At 37.3% G+C, this 6,000-nt stretch overlaps 1 long non-coding RNA gene across 1 annotated transcript in view; it reads right to left on the bottom strand.

Annotated features, from left to right (window-relative positions):
- Window positions 1–215: 215 nt before the first annotated feature.
- LOC308554098 overlaps window positions 216–6,000 on the bottom strand; it is a 34,041-nt gene continuing 28,256 nt past the window's right edge. The window contains exons 2-3 of the long non-coding RNA XR_013998333.1: window positions 4,634–4,845; window positions 216–666 (exon numbers count right to left, since the gene is read on the bottom strand). This is a non-coding gene — a long non-coding RNA (uncharacterized lncRNA). The remainder of the gene's footprint in view (window positions 667–4,633; window positions 4,846–6,000) is intronic.

Here is a 6,000-nt window from a genome sequence, read left to right as displayed (position 1 = left end):
GTCTAACATTCACCATAGGTAAATTGAAAATACATAGCACTATTTAACATAGTGAAAAAAGAGAGAGTATAGGTATTTATGACTACGGGATGTATAGTATGTCAGTGATGTGTCTTATTAAAGCAAAGTAAATTGGCTACTGGATGGTAAAATCGCAAAGAGCTTATCCAAGTGCTGAATTAGAGACAATGTATAGAAAAAAATGTCACACACTTAGAAGTGAACATATTGGTGTTTATTGATCTTCGGAACAGGTTATGGCATTGTGCAGCATTTTAAAAACACAAAAAGGTATGGAAGCGAACAACATGGGAAGAGTTCCTGCCTGTGTGACAGGAACGAGCGCGTCTGACACAGTGACGGCTCTGGGTGGCGGGAGAGCGTCACAGTCTCTCACCCTCTTTCCCTAGGGGGTGTGATTCAAGCTGGTGCCGAAGAATTTTCCCTTTTTTGTTTAACTACAGCTGGGAGCTGGAAATAAAAGTACTTCTAAGGTCCGTTTGCAATATGCAAGAATAAGGTGAAGATGCAGGAGTCTGTGCTCGAAGTCTTGGGCCGAGGCTCTAAAATCCCGGGAGCTGCTCTGCCGACGTCTGGTCCTCCGCTTCCCTGGGACTCCACAGTATCTTTCCAGGAACATTCCCCGCTCTTATTTTTTCCTTATTTCTGGAAGTTCAGGTTAAATTTTTATCACTTTCAACCAAAGGAAAAAAGGAACCCTGGCATATTATATAATTATGTATGTTTAATTGAACAAAGTATTTAAATTAAAACTCCACCTGCCTCTAAGACTAGGATAATTAATTTTAATTAGATAATAAGGCATGTTGGGTTAAGTGGATTTAAGGAATGTTTTATGTTTACTTTTCCTCAAGACCCCCAGAGGTAAATTTTTATTTTATTTCATTTGATATCTAGTGAGAAAACAAGTTTCTAAGCACTCATTTGTGCATTCATTCATCATTAAACATTTATTAAGAACTGCCTTAGACTAGACTCTGTTCTAGGTGCTGGGGATAGGATATCGACAATAAAACATGCAAGATGTGTGTCCTCATGGAGCTTACGTATGCAGCGGCAGAATACAGATCATAAACATAATAAATAAGAAGCTGAGAGGCTGTATCAGGTGAAAAGAGCCATGGAGAACGAACACAAAAGAAAGAAAGAAGGTAAGTGTGCTGGGGTGGGGCTGCAATTTTAAATCAGGTGTCAGAGTCCTCAGTGAGAAGCTGAGATTGAGCAGACCTGAGAGATGATGCAGTGAACCACAGGTAGGGCAACCATATAATTTATCAACCAAATGGGGATACTTTTATGATGGTTCCTGTTGTCCTGGGATAGCAGGCACATATGGGGACTCTTTCAGGCAAACCAGGACATATGGCCACCCTAGCTATGTGGGTATCTATCTGGAAGCAGAAAATTCCAGACAGAGGAAAGAGTAAGTGCAAAGGCCCTGAGGCAAGTGTGTGCATGCCTGGTTCAAGGTCCAGTAAGGAGGCCACTGTGGCTACAGCCAAGTGACCAAGGGAGGGAGCAGGAAGAGGAGAAGATAGCAAAGCATTTCATTGGGGCCTTGAAGGCCATGATAAGAACCTTGGTTTTTATTCTGAGTGAAATGGAGTCATTCAAGGGTTTTGTCGTAAGAATAACATGACCTGACTCGTCTTTGAACAGAATAATAGAGTATAGGTGGCCAAAAATACAAGTAGGACTTTCATTTACAGGCCATTGTAGTAACCCGGGTAAGAAAAGATGGTGAGTGGTACTGGGTGTGGGTGGTAGTAAGAGCAGTGGTGAGAAAGTGGGCAGATCTTTGATGTATTTTAAAGGCAAGAAGAACAGTATTTGTTGATGGATTTGAAGGTGGAGGATGGGTAAGGACAAAGTCAGGAATGATCCCTGGAAGGCTGCCGTTACTATTTCCTGAGATGGGAAAGGTACTGTGAGGACCAGGACTTAGAAGAAAGGATGTATTTACTATTGGCCATGGTGTTTTAAAAGTATATTAAATAGTCAAAATAGTTTCTCAAAATAATATCAAGATTCCATCACCAGGAAGAGAAAAAAAGTGCTGAACAGGTCAAGTCTGAGGACACAGCAGCCATCACTTGTAGTGACTGTCTAGGAAAGGAAATGACGTCTGTCATGACTTATTTCTAGTGAGCCTAAGCGGGGCTCCTAGTGGTGTTTCTTTTCTAAGTTCTCCAAATCTCTTTTTTCAATAATTAGGTGTAAAATATTGCTGTTGTTCTCAGAAGCTGACTTTTTTAAAGATTGGAGCTACTTTTGCATATCTTCTGTTCTCCAAGTTCCTGCAGTGCTGGAACTCTTATAAAATCTGTATATCCTTTTAGAACCTTCTCACCAGGAGCTTCTGTTTTCTTAAAGTTTTTTTTACCCTCTTTTTCATTTAAAATCACTTATTTGTTCCATTTTATTTTAGAAGTAGTAAGTGTGCATTACAGAATATTTAGGAAATACAATGCACAGCAAAAATGAAATGAGTCCTACGCTTAGAAATAACAACTGTTAATATTTCAGCGTATGTTCTCGTATTATTTCTATGCATATGTGTGTGTCTATGTACATGTATATGTGACTTGAGTGGAATTTTATTGTACATTCTGGTTTTGTGACACCATTTTTACTTATATCAGGTCATTTCCTTGACAGATAAAATGGAGGCATAAAAACAATTAGATAATTAATGTTCTCTCTGTCATCTAATCTTACACCATTTGTCCTTAGCAGAAAGCTTGCTTCCTTATATTTGCTCTAAATAAACAAAAAACAATCAAATTTATTTTTGTATTATTTTTCACACATCTCAATTTAATCTAGAATCATCCATCATTGAATTTGTAATAGATCTAAGCCACTCTCTTACATTCATTCGTCCTTTATTGTATGCTTATCATGGTCACTGCTGATCGTGCACTGAACACCCATTCTACTCCCTTCCTTCTTCCTACAAGGACTCCTATCTGGTTGAAACAGCCTTATCGTCACCCTGCACTCCCCCTATATATACAACAATGTGCCTAACACATTCCACTTGTTTTTTAATTTTATTATTTGAATGAATATACAATTGGCATTTATTTATTTATTTATTTATGTTTGGTGTGTGGCAGTACAGCTTTTAACACACACGTAGAGTCACGGCACCACCACTAGTCAGGATACAGAAGAGTCCCATCCCCCCAGAACGCTTCATTACTGCTGTCCCTTTGCAGTCTCTCCCTCCTCCTTACCCCTAACCCCTGGCACCACTGATTTAGTTTCTGTTACTATCACTGTATCTTTTTGAAGGGTATGATATAAATGTAATGACACAGTGTGTAGCCTTTTGAGTCTGGCTTTTTTGTTTGTTTAGCACAATGCTTTTTGAAATTGTTTTGTGTATCAGTACTTTGCTTCTTTTTATTGCCGAATAGTATTTTATTACAAGTATGTACCACAGTTTGTCTATTCATTCAACTGTTAAAAGTTACCTGCATTGTTTCCAGTTTCTGGTGATCATGAATAGAGCATCAATAAATATTTGAACACATTTTTTTTGGGGGGAACATACTTTTCATTTCCCTAGGGCACATACTTGGGAGCAGGATTGATGGTCATATAATATGTACATTTAACACTGTAAGAAACTGCCAAACCATTCTCCTGAGTGGCTGAATCATAGTGCATTGCCATGAGCAATTTATGACAGTACCCATTCTTTCACATCTTTTCCTGCTCATGGTATTGTCAGTCTTTTTAAAAAATTGTAGCCATTCTTACAGATAGATGCTAGTATATCATTGTGGTTTTAATTTGCATTTCCCCAATGGCTGAAGATGGTGAACATATTTCATGTGCTTATTTGACTTGCATATATACACTTTGGTGAAGTGTCTGTTCAAGTTCTTTGACCATTTCTTAACTGGTTTATTTTACTGTTGAGTTATGGCAGATCTTTATGCATTCAGGATACAGTCCTTTTTCAGATATATGATTTAAAAAATATTTTCTCCAATTAAATTGCTCATCTTTTAATTATTTTAACAATGTATTTCATAGGGCAATTAAAACAATTTTAATAAAATCCAATTAATCAATTTTTAATGGACTTATACCTCTCGAGTTATAGCTGAGACCTCTTTGCCCAGTCTTGAGTCACGAAGAATTTCTTTTATGTTTTCTTCTAAAAGTTATATAGTTTCACATTTTATATTTACATCTATGATCCATTTTGAGTTAACCTTTGTAAATAAGTGTGAGATTTAGGACAAAGTTCTTTTCTTTAATAGAAGTTCATTTGTTCCAACACCATTTTTTGAAGTCTATCTCTTCTTTATTGTAATGGCTATCTATAAAGCAAGCAATTGGCCATATTTTTGTGGTTCTATTACTGTACTCTCTATTCTGTTCCATTGATCAATGTGTCTACCATTGCCGATGTCATACTACTTTGATTATTACAGTTGTATAGTATTAAAATCAAATAGTGTGATTCCTTGTACTTTATTCTTCTTTTTCAAAATTCTTTTGGATATTCTAGTCCCTTTACTTTGCCATATGAATTTTAGAATCCACTTATCCATATCCAAAAACATTCTTCTGTGATTTTTATTGGCATACTTGCCTTAAATCTGTAGACTGAGGTACCACAATGGCATGTACATCCCTTCTGGCTGCAGAAGTGCTTAGGATCCAGTGTTGCCTACCCTTCTTGCTCTAGAGTGGGTCTCCTGCAGCATCTGTTGTGCTGTAATCTGCACTGGTCTTGGGAGTCATAGGAAGAACTCAGGGAGACCCAGGAAACCTAGAAATGCTGAATTTGGTCTGATCTTTGACCTGAAAAGAATGAATGACACCTCACAGTAGATTACCACAAACTTGAAGCTGTGCTCATGCAAATAAACCCTTCTTCCCAGTCCCCAACATTATTAAAATTACCCCATCCACTCAACAATTGTTACACATTCTGCTACCATAGGTTTAGGACTCTGTGGATTTTGAGGACGTGGCTGTGAACTTCAGTCTGGAGAGTGGGTTTTATTGAATTCTCCACAGAAGAAACTCTACAGAGATGTGATGTGGGAAACCTTCAGGAACCTGGTTTCAATAGGAAAGAAATTGGGAGATTATGACATTGAAGATCAGTACAGAAAGAATAGTCAATGTGGAGAAAACTTCAACCTGGTTCCAAATCTCAGTCTGAAGAAGAAAACTTTTCCTGAAGTAAAATCATGGGAATACAGGGTGTGCAGAAAAGCCTTTGTGCATCAAACACTTCGTGCACATTAGATGTCACACTGGAAACAGGTCATACAAGTATCAATATTATGGAGACAAGTTGTATAATTATTATGTGTATGGGAGAGCCTTCAGTTATCTTGAGTGTTTTTACAAACATGAAGGAAATCACAATGGAGAAAAAGCCTATAAATGTAAGGAACGTAGGAAAACCTTTAGCTCTTCAACTTCACTTCAAGTACATGAAAGATCCGACACTGGAGAAAAACCTTATAAATGTAAACAATGTGGTAAAGCAGTCATTGGTCTCAGTTCTTTTTGATGTACTAAAAAATGTCACCCTGGAGAGAAACCTTATGAATGTAAGGAATGCGGAAAAACCTTCAGATATTATCAAAATTATGGAAGACGTGAAAATAAATTTACCGGAAAGGAGCCCTATGAATATAGGAATGTGGAAAAACCTCTGTGTTATCAAAGTTTTTGAAGACATGAAATAAATCACACTGGAGAAAAACCCTGTGAATGTAAAATATGTAGCGAAACATTTAGTTATCCCAGTTCTCTTTGATATCACAAAAGAGAGAAATCCTATGAATGTAAGGAATGTGGGAAAGCCTAGAGATATCTCAGTTCCTTATGAACACATGAAATAACTCATACTGGAAAGAAACCTTGTGAATGTAAGAAATACGGAAAATCCTACAGATGTTATCAAAGTTTCCAAACATGTGAAAGTAATCACACTAGAGA

The sequence above is a fragment of the Miniopterus schreibersii genome (genome assembly GCF_964146895.1).
Source record: "Miniopterus schreibersii genome assembly, chromosome: 2".
Classification (NCBI taxonomy): Eukaryota; Metazoa; Chordata; class Mammalia; order Chiroptera; family Miniopteridae; genus Miniopterus; species Miniopterus schreibersii.
The sequence above is the reverse complement of the archived record's forward strand: the minus strand, read 5'-3'. Positions and strand labels throughout refer to the sequence as shown.